The 19,870-nt window shown below is 36.3% G+C and overlaps 1 protein-coding gene across 2 annotated transcripts in view; it reads right to left on the bottom strand.

The window, feature by feature from the left end:
• Positions 1 to 19,025, bottom strand: part of GCNT4 (glucosaminyl (N-acetyl) transferase 4) — a 430,511-nt gene extending 411,486 nt beyond the window's left edge. For both annotated transcript variants that reach the window (XM_044063953.1, XR_006363845.1), the window contains exon 1: positions 18,766 to 19,025. The gene's annotated coding sequence lies outside the window, so the exon portion shown is untranslated. The remainder of the gene's footprint in view (positions 1 to 18,765) is intronic.
• Positions 19,026 to 19,870: the final 845 nt, after the last annotated feature.

Raw genomic sequence — 19,870 nt, 5'->3', positions numbered from 1 at the left:
TTGATAGAAAACTCAGAGGATATTTTGATCTAAATAAATCGGATTTAATGACAGAGCAACACCATCTTAAAACTGCACAAGTACCCAATTACACACTGTTTGAAGCCCAAGATGATGTTAAATACACTGAATGTACAACCATCCTATCAAAATTATTAGTTAGTCTTCTCAATTTGAACCATAGGTTGAATAGCATTTCCTCAGCAATGAATGACGGAAATCTACTTTCATACTCTAATTCATTCAGCCTTTTTACAACATTTTACATTTCTGCTTCTAATAATGCCAGCTCTGAATAAAAACATGTAACAGACTTTCTAGAAAGCTTTAAACCAAACAATATCATAGGAAATGACTGCCCTATTAAATGAAGATTTTATCCTTCTGGAAATTTTAGATGTAATTTCAATCCTCAAACCAAATAAAGCACTATGCAGATGGCTTTGATGCCTCCTTTTATAAAATGTAAAAAATATCAATTAGCTTCCATACTTTAAACATGATGTGACCATATTAAGAAACACTGTATAACAGTTATACAACATCAACTCAGTTTCAAACCTAATCCCGATCCTCTACTTATTACTTATCATCCCATTTAACTTATACATTTAGATATGAAAATGCATGCAACTATACTAGCTTAAAGATTCTGCTTGGAAGCCAGCAAAGTAATTTTGAAATTCCACTGAGGGTTTATGGAGTCCAGACAAATGTAAAATAATAATATAATATGGAAATAATTTAGCAGCATATTACCAGCACTAATAAATAGATGTTTACCCTTCCTAAATGTAAAGTCAATATCTGAATATGATCAGATCTCAGATTCAATTAAAATTAATCTGGCACAAGGCAAGGATGCATACTAGCACTGTAACTTTCAATTCCCTCTTTAGGACATCATTTTCTAAAATGCTTTGTAACCCAAAAACTGGAAGTATAAAGTTGGGTAGCTTTTCTATTAATATAATTTCCTTTGCCAGGGACATTTTATTACATGCTTAAAGTAAGAATAAAGCCATCCCAGTTTGTTACATTAATCCTTATAACTATAAATTCTGCTCAAAGAAATCACCTCTACTTCCAATTAGCAATCCAGACATCATAAGGGATTCTTTTAACTATACATTCTGCTCAAAGAAATCACCTCCACTTCCAATTAGCAATCCAAACATCATAAGGGATTCTTTTAACTATACATTCTGCTCAAAAAAATCACCTCCACTTCCAATTAGCAATCCAAACATCATAAGGGATTCTTCTCTAGCAAGATGTATTAGTATCTACATAAATGAGTTAAAATACCTAGACACAAAATATTAACTAGATATACCTTCTGCTACCTATACCAACATTATATTCTGTTATGAAGAAGATCAAAGCTGTCTTAAATAAGTATAGCAAACTTAAAATTTAGTCTCAAGGCAAGGTCCTCCACAATTAAATTGAACTTATTTCCCAGGTTTTTTTTTTTTTTTTTGTAATAATTCAATTTCCTTTAGACCAATTGGTTCTAAGTATCCTAATAAAGGCATCTCCAAATTCATATGGAACAATCATAATCTCAGAGTTAGTCTTAACAACAACTCAATTTCCAAAAACAAAAGTACAAAAGCTTCCAAATACTCTACTTTGTTACTCTGTTTCCAGAATGGTAAAAGTGTTTATCACCTTGGATCATCTTAAGACAAATCAGCACAATACCCCTATTTGGGTTTCTACAAATAGTTCAATGGTTTAGTTCAAAAGTTTGAAAAAAAACTGTGCTGGGGCAAAATGCCAGTCAAATCACAGACTCCAATATAAACGCATAAACCTTAGTATCACATCAGTTATCAAGATGTATTTTTAAATAGAGCTCTTGAGGTTGACATATCCTATAAGTCTGTTCCTCTTCTACACAAATATTTGATAGCTTTGCTAAATTTCCCCTCAGTCTAACTTATCTTTCAATAGGTGCTTAACTCCCGATGATAAATAATTGAAAAAGTTATCAGATGTACGGATAATTTATATGTTTATTATCAACGGAGTGATGTGTTTGCTTGGTAATGGAAGCAATTCTTGGTATTGGAAGTGATTACATCAATTGATTATACTACAAAATGTTGTTCTGGATTGGTTGTGTATTTCATAACTAATTTTGATGAAACTTGTGCTTTTGATAAAAAATAACTGACCGTTGAAAGATGCATTTAGAGGAACATGAACACTACACAAAAGGAATGACTCCATCAACTGATTACATTTACAGAATGTTACTTGGCATTAGGTGTGTTTTTCATAATTAAGATTTTATTGCACCTTGTAGTTTGAAATGTTTGCTTTTGATAAAAAATAAAACTGTGATTGCTTAAAAATGAAGTTAGAGCAAATCATTGGCACTGTGGTGTATTAGGCAATATATGCAAGAAATAAAAAAAACATGTGCATTGTATATAACTTAACAAAGCCATACATTAACAGTTTTATCTGTTCCAAAACTGGCTTTGTAGTAGTACAGAACAGAACAGAAAGGCTCTGTAGACTAGACAGATGTCCCCTATCAAAAGTCTGTAGGAAACAGAAAATACAGACAACAGTTTAAACTGATCTATGTATAGCTCATGGTGGACATGAATGTGAATACATAACAGCAATAGCAAAACATCTCAGCTAATTGCTTTCAGAGGCATGCATTGTAACATTTACTATTTATTTATTTACTGATATTTGATTATACATAATTTTGTGTGTGTATTATAACACAGTACAAATCCCAATACATGTACCCCCAGTTACAGCCACTTTGCTGGACTGTATACACTTCAGACGTCTGATTGTGATCAAATGATTAAATTCATAAATAATAGCCATAGTAATATTTCAGCTTTTCCTGTCAGAAACATACAGTACATCCCATTACAAATCCCACACACTCAGATATGCCAGTCAGTTACAGCCACCTTATTAACTTTGAACTCCCCCAATATTTGACTGTAGTCAGCAAAATGAATAAGTACATAAACCAAAGGATGTAGCTGATCACTGGAAGCAGTTCTACAAATATAATATTTTACAGCGCCTCATTCTTAAAACCCAGCAAAGACAAAAAGCCAATAAATAGGGTAGATCATTCATTCTTTCATTTGTTCATTATTCCTTTATGAATGAATTAATTAATGATTTGTTTCCCAAAATGACAGTTTGATTTCAGATCTATGACTGTGTTTTTAATACCATTTTCAATTTCATGCAAATACCAGTGACTGTTAATTTAAAAACTGCTAGTAAATACTGAATAGCAAAAACAACAGGGCAGGTCATTCTTTCACTCACATTTTATGAATGACAGAATAAACTATGTTTGTTAAAACTTACAATAACTTTCTGCCCATGAACTGGGCTATCTATATGCATTTTTGTGATAAGTTATACACAACAGTATATAATCATACAATTACAAACATCCCTAATTACACACTGCATACATAAATATTATGCAAATATATTTTTTACTGAGAGATAGACATTATATATACATAGCGAAAACCACAGCAGGAAACGGATCGGAACCAAGATAGACATTATATATACATAGCGAAAACCACAGCAGGAAACGGATCGGAACCAACGTTTCTTTAGTAATCCAATTTTATTCAAGTAGAGCCAGTAAAAACAAAAAGTTTCAATGGAGCCAATAAAAACAAGTATTACAGTTCTGTTCTTCACTCAAAAACGTAAACCACAAAAGAATAATTCCAGTAGATCAAGCGCTTTCGCCCGGGCTCTCCCGGGCTTTCTCAAGATAATTTTACTATGCAACCTATATGCTTATATATCCCTTGGTTGATTAACTAATTGTGTAATTGTTTCATTAGGACTTTTCCAAGTGTTTCTATGCTTAAAGTTGTATTCCCTTCATAGGAATAAAAAGTGTTAAAAATATTAAAAAATTATTAAAAAATTTTATGAATTGTATATTTTTATAGTTATTTATAACAATTATAGTAAATTAATTTATGATGTACAAATTAACATCTTAAAACAAAAACATATATAAATTCCTTTAAATGTAGAAAATATGAAAATTAACAACAATAACAGCATTAATGTAATAATCTTAATAAACAACAAAAAACTGCAGTACACATCCATAAAATGCCAATGTATCAGCGATCAAACCAGTAAAACCAAATGTTAAGAGATGACAAACATCACTTATGACTAATCCCTATAAGTATGGCTTTCCACCCAAATGCAATGAGCATAATACAAAAGAAGAAAAGAAACTCATCTTATTGTAAAAAAGCAGCCAGTTTGAAAAACACCACATACATAAATATAAACAGTCTGGACAAACAAAGTACTCCACAATAAGTGGTGGGAGCTAAAGAATATAAAATACGTTGCAAAAAGGACATTTTTTAATAATTTTTTAATATTTTTAACACTTTTTATTCCTATGAAGGGAATACAACTTTAAGCATAGAAACACTTGGAAAAGTCCTAATGAAACAATTACACAATTAATTAATCAACCAAGGGATATATAAGCATATAGGTTGCATAGTAAAATTATCTTGAGAAAGCCCGGGAGAGCCCGGGCGAAAGCGCTTGATCTACTGGAATTATTCTTTTGTGGTTTACGTTTTTGAGTGAAGAACAGAACTGTAATACTTGTTTTTATTGGCTCCATTGAAACTTTTTGTTTTTACTGGCTCTACTTGAATAAAATTGGATTACTAAAGAAACGTTGGTTCCGATCCGTTTCCTGCTGTGGTTTTCGCTACAAACCTTGAGGTTGTCCTGCATTGTTCTTGTTTGCTTATCAATTATATATACATAAAAACAGGATGTAGTAGGTGGGTGATGCGGCTTTAAAGTGTGCGCTGCAGTACAGAGTGTATAAATATTCTCATAACAATTAATCAGGCAAACACTATGCATTAAACGTCAGTAGATTCAGTTCCACAGTAAAATGTATTACTTATCTTAGCGCCTCGGCCACAACAGCCTTCAAAGAGTACAAAATTACAAAAAACACATTCCCCTATTTATACATCACCAACAGTTGTTGTTGTTGTCTCTTTTGGCTTTTCCCGGTTAGGGGTCGCCACAGCAGAACTCCGGTCCGCTAATGATTGGCAGCAGATTTTTACGTGCCGAGTTGACAGCTCTGAAGCACAACCTTCAATAAAGGTGCGCCCATTCACGCATGTCTCCACACAGAAGACGCTCTAGCTGAGAATCGAACAGGACAACGTCTTACTGTGAGGCTATAACGCTACCGCAGCACCACCACCGCAGTATATACATCACCAATAGTCATTTAATTAATTAATCAATCAATTAAACATTTTAAAGCACACTTCTCCAGTTAACTTCTCTATTCAAGCCTTTTGGTGCTAGTGTATCAAACTTCAATATAAATACAGTTTCTTTATACAATAAAACATTCTTAATTAATCTTTCATCCCCCTTCCTAATGAACACTTCTTCCAGAATTGTAGCTTGTAGTAAATTAGCATCATTATTATGTTTTTCTCCAAAATGAGATGCTATAGGGCTTTCCAGTCTCCCCTTCTTAATATCTCGAATATGTTCCTATAACCTAACTCTAAATTTCCTCTTAGTTTCCCCAGTATAGAAAAGGTTGCAGGGACATCTCAGACAATAAATTATGCCTGCTGTGTCACATGTGAAGTGATTATATGGTCTAAATATTTTCCCATTAATCCTAGAGAAACTCAATTTAATATGAGAACATATATTGCAATTATTATATGGTATAGTACCCAAAGATACTAGGGAAATAGAAGGACTGCCTACTGGTGCAAAAAATAAGCTTTAACCAGTTTATCCCCCAAAGTCTATCCTCTCTTATAAGCCACATAGGGGAGATGATTAGACTGTCTAGGCTTTGTAATAAGTTAAATTTACAAAAGCAAATTGGTCAGACTTTATTTATGTTCTTACAGAGAGGATAAAGTGAGAACTTAACTCATGGGTATACTGATAAAGTAATACAGTATAATCTTAATAAATATAATATTAATAGTAGAAAAAGACATATTAATGTTAGTAATATTAAGTCTCGGGTTAAGAAAGATAAAATGTTTTTTTGTGACTACTTATAACATTTTAAGCACTAGGATTTGGGAATTAATAAAGCATTATTGGAAATTTTTACATAAAGATAAATTGCTACATAGGATTATTTCTGATGTACCCTATGTGGCTTATAAGAGAGGACAGAATTTGGGGGATAAACTGGTTAAAGCTTATTTTATTGCACCAGTAGGTAGTCCTTCTATTTCCCTAGTACTATACCATGTAATAATTGTAATATATGTTCTCATTTTAAATTGAGTTTCTCTAGGATTAATGGGAAAATATTTAAACCACATAATCACTTCACATGTGACAGCAGGCGTAATTTATTGTCTGAGATGTCCCTGCAACCTTTTCTATATTGGGGAAACTAAGAGGAAATTTAGAGTTAGGTTGCAGGAACATATTAGAGATATTAAGAAGGGGAGACTGGAAAACCCTATAGCATCTCATTTTGGGGAAAAAGATAATAATGATGCTAATTTATTACAAGCTATAATTCTGGAAGAAGTGTTCATTAGGAAGGGGGATGAAAGTTTAATTAAGAATGTTTTATTGTATAAAGAAACTGTATTTATATTGAAGTTTGATACACTAACACCAAGAGGCTTGAATAGAGAAGTTAACTGGAGAAGCTTGCTTTAAAATTTTAAAGTATCTGTTTAATTGATTGATTAATTAATTAAATGACTGTTGGTGATGTATAAATAGGGGAATGTGTTTTTTGTAATTTTGTACTCTTTGAAGGCTGTTGTGGCCGAGGCGCTAAGACAAGTAATACATTTTATTGTGGAACTGAATCTACTGTTGTTTTTTGGATTATTTCTGGCTCTGCTGTTGGTTGTAAATACTATGCATTAGCTAGATAAAAAGGGTCTATATTACAACATTGAAACATCGTAATATCGAACCCCTAAACATCGACCCATATTCATTGAAATGCATTTACGCGAATCGATGAATACTTAAAGTGCAAAGAAACACTTGCCCCGCAATCCAATGTAACTAACCTAATCTAAAACAAACCCATCCATGTGGGATGTTTCGCCCCCTCCCACATCCCCCGATGTGGACGGCTATGCCGCCCACACCCCCACAACTAAATATACCAACTCTGAGATCACACTACAGTGGAGAAAAGGGCAACACCGTGTAGCTGGCCAACTACATCTTTGCCCTGGAAGTAGTCACTGAATCGCGTAAATGCGTTTAGATGAATACGGGTCGACCATCTGGTGTTCGATATTACGAAATTTTGACGTTGTAATATAGACCCGATAAAAAAGTATTATGATTGCCAGTTAAGCTATTACAAAAGGAAGTAGCTTGGAGAACAATGATCAAAAAAGTTCAAAACTCAACTAAAGGTCTGGAGTTGGCGAGTCAGAGGTGACTTGGAAGAAACAGGAAGTGTGGTGTGTTACACTGAGGTTAACTTAAGGAATTATATTTAAAATAAATATATATAGAGTTTTAAGCTGCAATCAGGGTCTAGTAGAGGCCTATATCCTTGGACATATTTAGACATCCTATAAATGGAAAGCCTGTGAGAAGCTGATTGATGGAAATATTTTGTTTAGCTAAAACATTTATTTCCCTGTGGATTTATGAAAAACAAACCTGTGTTTTATGGAAGTTCTGCCTCCATTGTCTCCTTGGATCTTGGTCTCCTTGGTTGGTGCATTTATGGACATTTGGCCAGGGATTTTCCATTTTCATATCTTTAAAGGACCACTGCCTCTAGGTGTAAATCATATTTGGGCTACTAATTCCCTACATCACTGTAGGTGCTGTATTACTGGCATGGTTTCTCAGCAACCTCAAACATGAAGAAATTATTGCAGTGACTTTTGAAGTCATGGGTAGGGACTAACCAAATGCTGGAACAGCTAGAGTAACATTTGTGCTCACTAAAACAGCTGTCAAGCCCCACTCTATACCTAACATGACAACACTAACCAGAAAGAATGACCTGGAGTCCTACTTGGTGGTTTTTGAGTACTATGCCATCACACAGAACTGAAATTGTGCAGACAGGGCAAATGTCTTGTCATACCAGTTGACAGCAGAAGCACTGAAAACATATGTGGTCATGTTAGATACATAGTCTATGAGAAACTTATGAAATAATTTTTGGTCAGGGCTGGTATAATCCCTGAAGTACAAACAATCAAAGTTTAGATCTGGACACTTATGATAAACTGATAACAGCACAGATGTGTGACCTAAGACATATTTAAAAGCTTTGTTTATAACCGGATAGTAACAGTACAGTGAAAATGTTACAAGTTTAAAAGAGCATTGGCTGGTAGTATAAGAAAATTCCAAGAACTGTGATTAACTAATAAGGACTTTACTTCTCTTCAGAGATAAAGAAGAATTTTCATAAATGCTGGAATACTTAAAATGATAGTGCACAACACAAAGACAACACCTGCAATGAATATTAGACTGACTCTACACAGTACCAGAGTCACAGATACAATTACTGAAAGATGTTCAAGAAAATGCTCACATTAGGCATGTTAGAAGAGCCACAGAGTGAATGGAGCAGCGCAATACTGCTAGCTCCTAAGCCTGACAGAAGTATCAAATTTTGTAACGATCTTAGGCAAGTGAATAGCACTGCAAAGTTTGACAGTTTATCCCTTGTCCAGAACTGCTGACTTCACACAGAACATACAAATAGCCAGTTAATTATCACCGAGTTTGATGAAAGGGTACTGTCAAATGCTATTTACCACCTCTGAAAAGGAAAGAAAAAAACAGCTTTCGTAACCCTGAACAGTATTTTAGTACAGTGTTACGGTGTGGCCTACAAGAAGTCCCAGACACCTTTCCGAGGCCGATGGTTAAAATACTGAAGCCCCATTCACGACTTGCCATTGCATAGCTGGATGATGTGGTCATTCATTCAGAAGACAGAGAATCTCATCTATTAAAAGTGCAGGCTGTGCTAGACTCTACAAGCCTGGAAGATTTAATTATGAATGCTTAAAAAAAAGTAAACTGGGTTTGGTTAAAGTGAAGTATTTGGGATACCATATAAGAGGCAGAGTGATAAAACCACAAATAGAAAAAAAATGCATGCTATAAAAAAAGTGTCTACATCCTCCACAAAAAAATGTGCGAAGCCTTTTCTTGGAAAAAACCTGGGTATTAAAGAAAAGTTTTTGCTTCATTTTGTGATTAATGCTTGCCCTTCGACAAATCTAAAAAAAGGAAAAGTGCCTCTCAAAGTACAATGGTTTCTTCAGGTAGACAGAACATTTAATGGACTTAAAAGGATTTTATGTAAAGAACCAAGGTTAGCAAATTCTGATTTCAATAAAGCGATTAGCCTGTTGTGACGAGCCACCACTGGACCAGTAATCAAGGAGCCTCAGCCTCACCACTGGCAATAGTGGGAGAAGTACACTGGGAGGATGACAGGTACACACACAGTATTTCCAGATGCAGCTTTCTGCATCAAGTGCAATTTCCCTTAAGAGCACGCAGAGACCACAGTCAGTCCTGGGCTGGTTTCTACTTCTTTCTCCAGATCCCTAATAAGACTCCCCACTGGCACAGGTATAGAGTTAAGATCTCAGCTGAGTGACCAAGCCAAGACCTCCAGCACCCTCTCTGTCCAACCAGTGCTTCGTCACCCTGCCCAAGTAGCTCTCACACACACTCTATGAGGTTTGATTTACACACACACACACACACACACACACACACACACACACACACACACACACACACACACACACACACCTGGGAAAGGCTGACACAGGTTTACTAGCTATGCCCCCTTTTGCCCAGACTATCAGGTAGTTATCACTGCCACCAGCCAACTCCTTATCAACTACTTTAAGGCCCTTAACAATGGGTGCTCAATCTTATTGTGTAATATTAACAGTTAACAATGGGTGTCCAATCTTATTGTGTAAAATTAATATTAATACAAATGGCAGTTTGACAAAGAGAAAGGCTATTAGAAGTGGCCCACAATATCACCAAATAAATATGCAAGTACTCTCAAAACTTACATATGTCTCACAAAGTTCAGCCACAATGAAAGGTTTAAATATATTTAATAACAAATAATCAAAGAACAAGAAAATACTCATTATATATTCACAGTGACATAAGAGTTAAAAACCACAGGAAATATTTAAAACAACATTGCAGGACAGTCTCAAAGAAAAACATCTAAACTATGCATCACTATATTCCTGACTGAATCTAAGAGAATTACTATACCCTAGTTAACTTACTTAACAGCAAGGCAGATGTGGTGAATGGTTCCTGTTGTTGTCAGGTCCGAGACAGAATACAGACTGCTGTGTCTCTCAAGAGACTTCTTAAATGAATATCTCAAATATTACTGCTTGGACAGCTTGCAGAATGACATAATTTCTTGTCATCTGACTCCATCTCAGGTGAACGCCCCACTGCTGGAAGCTAGCACTATTTAGCATTTACCTGTGAAAATACACAGACCTCAGATCTTTAGCAGATGCTCAAAGTCATAAAACAATAAAACACTTTCAAGACAATACAGAAAGTTCCCTAGTACTGACATTATGTATCTAGCTGCCATAAAAGTAATTTAATTTCAGCTATTTTTTCTTAAGTTTTCTAGACTGAAGTTAACCTCCTGCATTCCAGTTTCCACTGTTAAAATATATACATTTAAAGTTACAATAGTGCATGTACATTTCTGTTCTATTCCAGTAGGGCATGCTGTATTTACATTTTAAGCACAAGCACTTTATAAAATATCTTTTCAATGCACATCTGTACAAACCTCGTTTGATATATACATGACATACAGTTCTAATACATTTGTCACACAAGCATCTTATATGAATCATGTTGATATTCACAAATGACATGTAATTATTTACAAAATTCCAGATAGCTAGACTGGCAATATCTCCTTTTGTCACACCTATATACCTATGTGTCAGCAGTAGGTGTTGGAGCAGTGCTATCTCAAGGCATTTGAGGTGAGCAGCATCCTGTGTGCTGTATTAGCAGGAGTTGAGTAATGCTGAAAGGCATAATCATTAAAAGGGAGTGTCCAGCAACAAGGTGGGTCTTCCATTCCATGAAGTATTACTTGTTAATTAGATACTTTAATTTGGTGACAGATCATGATCCATAACAATGGTTAAATAGGCAAACTGATAAGCAATACGAAGTTGTGTCTGTGGACACTATGTTTCCATCTCTTTCGATATATAGTGACCCAGAATCCTAACCTAGACAACTAAAATGCTGATGGGTTGTCAAGGGTCTGCAACCCATAGTTACAAAGTTCAAAACCCATATTTCCTGTGCTGAGATAATCAACTTTCCTGTAGCTTCAGGATCTGCCTTGAATGAAAGAGTACAAAACTAGAGTGAAAAAAAGTTTGGTACTTAAGTATTATCGCAACCACATTCCAAACAGGAGAAGCGGCTCATTTCCAAGCCCTTCTCCTTCCAGAATGTGTCATATAGAGGTCGCCAAGTCTTTGAAAACAAGTTGACATAAATGTGAGGAATTACTTGTTTTCTTCACAAAAATGAACCAGGCAATGCCTCTCATACGTTTAAAGTGGCAGTGATTTTGCATTTACTTATTGATATTTACAGACTGCATCCCAAAACAAAATACTTTGTTCTGTTCATTTTCTAAGTGAACTACTGTCACCTTTAGAAATCATCCTTTCATTCTGAATCTCCTGAAGCCAAGCCACCCCAATGTGAGAAATTGCTTGCTTTTTTCAGACAACTAAAGTACGGGCCATCTGACAGACATTCCATGACTCCGGGAATTCGCATGTAATCATTGCTGTTCAGACAATGCATGCTGAAACAAAGCACGTTGTTCTGATGACCTGTCTGGATGTGCAAGTGTTTGTGATCCAGAAATTCATGTTCCATTATCTTACAACATTGGCCGAGTTTTATAAAACAGTGTCAGTTCTGCCCCTCGCCTTTTCTGTCGTATGTACGACTGGGTACAAGAATGACCCTTTGGGCAGTGGGACCCCACGGAAATGCCCACTGGACATCCGTTGAAGAAACTTTTCAACTAAATACCTTTTCACCGCTGTCCTTTTAACATCTGTTTTGAAATGTTTTGTAAACTACATTTGAATGTATTTGCCCCAGAAAATATACTGTTCAGAATGAAAATGGACTGTGAACACATACCTGAAATGTGGTTGTGATAATACGTTAGTACTAAAAGTTCTTTTAATAACTCTTCAAGGAAAGTGTCAGCTTAGCTTGCTATGTTTTTGTCTGTTAGTTATATTAGACTATAGTCTCCTCACATCAATAGATATTTCTTAAACTATTTCATAATCTGAAAGTATTACTTAAGACATTACTAGCCTGATCAGCTGTGCCTTTAAAGTGACAGCTGTGCATATTAGTTACCCTCTGCAAATCGCAGAATGCCTAATTAGATTTAAAAATAAAAATATCTGCTTGTAAGAAAAGTAACATTGTAAAGATCAGGTAGAATTTTACTTCTTTTAATTTAAAGCCAGTCAAAAGAGCCAGAGTAAAAACTAAGCAACAGAGGATTATGATGGGGGGGGGGGGGCGCTAGGTGTGAATTACAACAATCGCTCACCTTTATTCCTAAAAATGCATTAGCTGGCAAGGCCAGAAACAAAACTAAGTAACATTGATAACAGTAGTTCTGTAGCAAGGTGTTACTGATATGCTAATATATGTTTGTGATAATCAGGTTGTTCTGCTTGCAGAACTCGTAACCAAAAAAGGAGTTAGAACTTCCTGCATTCTGAAAACTGTAAGCAGGCAATTACTTTGAAAATCAAGGCAAACCCTTTGAGAGATATGGCCTCTCTAGCTTACTACAAACATGCTGTAAGACAACTTACCACGTACTGTCTGTAACTGTTTTTTAACACAAATGTCTTGCCATTCTGTTTATTTAAGCCAATGACCCCTCAGAGAAGGCAGTGAAACTACTTACTTGACTAGAAATTCTACTATACATCTGCTTTGTTTTTCCAAGAATATCATTATAACAAATATGACACCTTTTCTTGTGGTAGACCCGCAGTGATGGCATGAGAAGTTACACCTAAATTTTACATCCTGAATAATTTATCTAGGCTTAAAATAGGGTTTGTGTTACAAAGTTGGATGAAAATAGCAATGAGTAATATGGCTGTTATGTGTAGTAGGACTACTGTTATAAACAACTAGATAACCATTTTCATCATACTCTATGCATGCACTCTGATATTTCTTACATATGTATGCATTGCTAATCTGGTCACAACAGCTCTGACTGATGGCTTAAAAATGGTGAAACCTAGGCATTCAAGTTACAGCATTATTTCCATAAAAGTCATATTTCAAGTTTTATCGTGGTACATACACAAGTGCAAGTACAGTGTCAGCTAAACAGGGCATTTAAAATTATATAAATTGTCAACCTATTTAAAACAAATGCCTTTTAAGAGGTGCATTTGCTGTAATGGTCAATATAGCATGGGCATAACAATAACATTTTTAACTTAATATATTCTATACTCTAAGTTTAACTTTCATATGATCTGGAAGTGTGCATATGCTTTTTAAATTCATCCTTATTATGATTTCTGTCAATGAGTATTTTGCGAATTTACTGAATGGAAAAGACAAAAAGGGTTCATGAGGAACACGAAAAAACTGTTAAGTGTAGGTAGGACATTAAAAAGTTTCATTTGTGTTCTTAAGAATCTGTTATTTTTGATGATGCAATGAAATCAGGGACAGTCAAGGCTGAAGCAGGTGAAGTTTTGAATTTTTTCCTAATGAACATGCAATTGGCTCATGTAGAAGAATACTAATCTACTGAATCTCTCATTTTTATTTTTATCTTATTTACTTACCATTTGTTAACCAGGTTAGTCCCACAAGACTAGTGTCCTCGCTTCAGTGAAGGCCTGAGGTGGTATTTATACTGCTAGGTGGAAATTTAGCCAGGGCATCGGGGAACTACCCCATACATTGCTTAATGGGTGCTGTGAGATCTTCTTCTCCCACCTGAGCTACCACTAACTCAATGTCGCACCTTGGGAGCCTAGCATTAATTGTAGCAGTTTATTTGTTCTGTGACACTTTTGTTATAACACATACAAGTAGGGTAGTACTACTATCAAATAACTGTGTACTGTACACAGAACATGTCATAAACAAGCAGGTAAAACTGTATTACTCTTATGAATCATTAGAAACACACATGAAAATATATCACAAACAAATATGTAAAACTGCATTACTTCAGTGGATTATCAGCAGTGTACATTACATGAAATATTCCATCTCTGCAACTCTGTCAGACAATACTCAGAATTTTAACGGTCAGTATGTTGAAGGCAAATATCATTAGCAGCCACACAATCAAGTAAAAAAATAAATAAAAAGAAGAGCACTTTCTAAAAATAAATAAAATGGGGGGGTGTGGGTATTTTCTATTTCTCTAAAGTCTAAATGGGTAGCCTCCAAGCTGCTATACCATGCAACTCACACAATAAGAGTCAGAGTAACAGAAATAAGTCATGCTGTTTTCAAGGGAGTTAAATGATTAGCACAGTATTTTGCCATTTTATGTAATTGATGCACTCATGATACAGCTCCAGAAGTGGTTCCAAAGCAACTCCTATGTCACTCATCTTCTACACACTATACCACACAACAGCTGGGTCTCACTTCACTACTGCATAACTAAAACTAACTTCTCCAGCTTCTCTCTGAAAGTTATTAAAGCTTACCTAGGAAAATATTGGGTATAATTGTTATAAGACTGCACACTAATTACATCTCGTATTCCCAAACATCAGTATTTCAGTGCAGGCTACTTCTGAAGTGACTGATGCTACATCCTGAGCATTACATTTAAGACCAGAATAAGTTAAAACCCACCTGTAGGGGAGTAAACCACTTGTCACGCCTACCTCACTTACTATATGTCACTTGGGATATTTCATGCGCAGGATACAACATCATTCCCAATCCCAAACAGCTCAATGAAAAATAATAAGGTGCACAAGACAAATCAGATCATCTACTTACATAACAACATAATGTACAATTACTGCTTACAGGCAAACAGCATTAACAAACTTGTTAAAGTTTAACATTATACCGGCCACTCTTCAAATGGGCGTTTATTTTTTTCTTTGACCGTTCAACATTTTATTTAATATGATAATTCAGTATGATGTTTGTGCAAACCTATCAGTTTCTTTAGGCATATCTCAATGAAAATTGTGAATAAACATTACCGTCAAACATATACTGCATAAAGGGCATAAAATCTAGTAAAGCAGTGTTTCCAGGGAAATTTTCTTTGAGAAATGTGCAAGATATACATAGCTCACAAAGTAGGCTTTCCTGGTAACTATGACACCACATATTACTCTTTTAAAGTGTGGATTTTCTTGATTTTATGTGGTGCTGCGGTAACGTTGTCGTCTCACAGTAAGACGCTGTCCGGTACGATTCTCAGCTAGAGCATCTTCTGCGTGGAGACATGCATAAATGGACGTACCTTCGTTGAAGGTTGTGCATCAGGGCTGGTAACTCGGCATGTAAAAATCAACTACCAATCATTAGCGGACAGGAGTTCCGCTGTGGCGACCCCTAACCGGGAAAAGCCGAAAGACACAACAACATTAAAGTAAATGCAAATGTTTTTATGTTACACAAGCTGCAGGTTACTTATGTTTAATTCCGCCACAGCTTCTTTTTTCTTCACTTCAAGAATATTTACTACCAGATTATTTATCTGAAACAAAAGTCTTTAATTTTTAAGTCAAGCGTTGACTTTTGCTACCTCTCAAGCCGGTTGGAGGTTGGACATATGCTCATTTAGTTTAAAATTTTAAACTGTGCTGCTCACATTGACAAAACTGCTCTGTAAACTATTTGATGTTGTTGTTGTGTCTTTCAGCTTTTCCAGGTTAGGGGTCGCCACAGCGGAACTCCGGTCTGCTAATGATTGGCAGTTGCTTTTTACGTACCGAGTTGCCAGCCCTGACACACAACCTTCAGCGAAACTATATGATGTAAGCAGGACAATATGTAAGTCTGTAAACTGTATACTTTGCATAAAAGAAAATTTCTATGTATCGTACTTTATACATACATGCAATGTATGTGTATATATTATATACATGTACGTGCATATATAGATACGTACACACACACACACACACACACACACACACACACACACACACACACACACACACACACACACTAGCCACATCATTACGCCATCCCCATTTGTATTTCTTGTCATCATCTGCACTACTACAGTGCTTTACTTCCGAAACTTTAATTATGTGATGACATCCGAAACTGAACTTAGCTAAAGATAAAAAAGATTTTTAACAAAGGTAGAACAGTGATCCACAAGGAACTTTATCATGTTTTGCATGGGAAAATGGTTAAGTGATTTGCTCAGGGTCACGCAGAAGGCATAGAGAGATTGAGTGATTATAACCCAGGCCTTTCTGGGATGATGCAGGGTACAGGTATATCAGACATTGGCTTAAACCTCCACACATCAAAACATGTAATATTGAAGTCTATTATTGCATAAAATGAACTACTTTAACATGTACACAGAATCATTTAGTGCAGACAGACTTTGGAACCAGTGAATTTGTTTAAATGTTTGGGAAATAAACTGACTAATCTTTTGACAAAGAAATGTTTAATACATAGTCTGAAGTTCAATAAATATCCATATTGTTGAATATTCTAAGTACTGTTACGTTACAGATCAATTAGTCTGGCAAATATACTGAAGCGACAGAATTGTAAATTATGGCCTCATGAGCAGAGTGTATCAGGTTTTCTGCTTCTTAAGATAATCAAGTTGTGTGGATTATTTTTGTTACCATGGCATGTTGAAAGATAACTTAATAAACCACTATCACCCTTTTGTAAGTACATTTTTTTTTTAAATAGAACAAACATTTAAAAAAAAAACACAATGGATGACAACCGCATCAGTTTTTTTTCAAGCAGCCATGTTTTATGTATTTACTTAAATAGATAACTGCTGCACTGAATGTCATGAATTTGGGTACACAGATAGTTCAGCAAACAGCATCAACATCAGTAAATGTACAGGTATACAATGAGACATAAGGAAGGCACACTTTGCAATGAAGGAGCTGCTACCTCTGAAGTATAGTTTGTTGGACAAGGAATAAAAGGTGAGGAAATAAAATTGGGGTGGCTGCGGTGGTTAGCACTGCTGCCTCATAGCAGAGGCTTGCCGGTTCGATCCTCGGCTGGGGTGGTTTCTGTGTGGAGTCTGCATGTCCTCCCTGTGGTTGCGTGGGTTTCCTCTGGGTGCTCAGGTTTCATCCCAAAGACATGCTGTAGGTGGAGTGGACACAATTGGCCCTAGGTGTGTGTGCCTTCTGTGGAAGGCTGTATTCCAGGCTGGCAACTTGACACCATAAAACTCCACTGCCAATCATGGGCAGACAGGTGATCTGCTGTGGCAACCTCTAGCTGGGAAAAAGCCAAAAGAAGAAGAACTAAAGCAAGCAACTTGCACTTCAAATACAGTACCCCATGTGTCACAAACTAGAAATCTTATGTAGATACGAGAAGATCTAAATATTTATTTTAAGTACTGCATGAATTAGAAGCAACAGAACAATTTTAGTACCACACCTAAGTCTGTTTTACATATGACAGGACCTTCTTGCCTTGCTTGTCCTAGCAACGTTATTTACACAAAGAGACTACTATTTAAAACTTCCCCTATTTATAGCACCATGTACATGCCCTAAAAGAACTCCCCAGAATTTCACAACTGCAACTGGGACAACATGTAAAACAAGCAGACAGTATACTGAAATGGGAGGGGGAAACGCAAGTGACCATCATTAAATTGATATTGAATACAACATTCACATTATGAGTTACTGCAAAGGCGGTACGGTGATAATGATGCCGACCACAACTTCTGCATAACAAATGCGTTATATTTAAACATTTTTCCATATCCAGTACGCCACGGTTTACTATTCGCTGGCATGCTAGCAAAGAAAACATATCTTTCAACTTCTCAGTTTTTGAGGTCGCAAAACTTCACTTGTTCAGCACTTAAACGTTTCTGGCAACAAGTGTGAAAGTAGGAAGAGAAGTTACAGGAATCGTTTGGCATAATACCCTGCAGATCGATTAAAGTACCATCAAGGCTCGTCTGCCCCGTCCATCAATTTAAACAGCACCACAGAAGGGACAACCCATTGAAACCATCAGGGGCTCTCAGTTCAGGCATAATTAGCTCGTCTCAGGAACTGAGAAGTAAAAGTACATTACAGGCTGAAAGCGTAGGCGGCTGTAGGGCCATATGTTAAGTGTACTCAAAAGGAAAGAAATACACATCTCCTTCCCTTTTCAATGAGCATGTCTGCAATATTAGGTAAACTGATGAGTCCAATGAAGAACCCAAAATGTCCGTTTAAAGAAACGAGTGCCTGTAGCATAGTAATACCGCAAGGCGGGGGGTCAGAGTTAACATACGTTTCTGTAAAGATCAGCTATAAAGTATGGGCTGGCTGTGCTGAGTGCATCGATCTATAGCTGCCTCTCAGTCCACAGTCAGTCACTGCAGAAGAACATAACATGAATACTCACAGGTGGGTGACCAGCACTTCTTCAGGACTTCTCACGTACTACTGACGAACAGAAGGGCTACCGCTGAAGTGGTGAGGGGTCACAGGACAAAGCCTAGCCTGGGCCCTGACTTCGTGAGGACTGTTGTAGGTACACTACTGTAGTCTTACTTCCAAACTGGTACTGTACATCTACTCTTGGTTTTTTCCTGATATGGGACGGGCAAGCCCTGTTTTCCGATCCAAGGGTTAAAAAGGCTCCAAGTGACGCCACGTGAAATAGGTGGGGCTGGCAGTTGGTGTTAAGTCCTAGTAAATGCTTTTTTTAACGTCCCCACTACTAGACGCCCACAGGGTGTGTGTGTGTGTGTGTGTGTGTGTGTGTGTGTGTGTGTGTGTGTGTATGTATGCATGTGACGGAGAGATATGAGAAAGTGAGTGAAGTTCAGAGGCTGTCACTGTTTAAGGCTGTGTGGAAGTGCGTTTTGTATACAGTGCAAAAAGCCGTGAAACGTGTTAAATATGTCTCTTTACGTGTAATAACCCTCATGCTCCACAATAACCTTAACCTGTTTGTTCACTAGTATAGTAACTGTATTGGGGTCTCCCAGCTAGTCAATCAAACGTTCAGTAGTCCCAGCAATTGCAAATATCAGGACTTGCAAGGGAACAGAGTTAGTATTCTGACTTGGTGACCCTGCCAAATCTGTTGAAAATGAAAGCAGTGTAAATCTTTCGTGGATGACGGTCATTCTCTATGGAGCAGGGAGACGTGACGCTGAGCAGCTCCCAAACTCTTATTCCAGAGTCCGGGGCAAATCCAGAAGTAATCAAAGGACATTCTGGGACACTTTTAAAAATATTTGTGCTATAAGCTTGAGAAGTTGCAGAACAAGAGAATGTGAATAGAAGTCTATAAAGATGTAATCCACCACATTTTAATAGGATTGGCACTTTTTCAAATGCCCAAAGTGGGACATTTTTTGTAGAAATGTGAAATGTTTGCAGTACAAAACATACCCACAGTCAATGCAAAGGACAGAACTTCACTTTTTGCCAAAATAAAAGTTTATTCATGTAGTATTTAGGTTGCTTATACAATTTCTTATACCATCTGGTGTTTCAAA

Source organism: Protopterus annectens, chromosome 2.part2 (genome assembly GCF_019279795.1).
Source record: "Protopterus annectens isolate FY-2018-M chromosome 2.part2, PAN1.0, whole genome shotgun sequence".
NCBI classification, from domain to species: domain Eukaryota; kingdom Metazoa; phylum Chordata; order Ceratodontiformes; family Protopteridae; genus Protopterus; species Protopterus annectens.
Note: the sequence above shows the minus strand (reverse complement) of the source record. Positions and strands in the feature narration are given on the sequence as shown.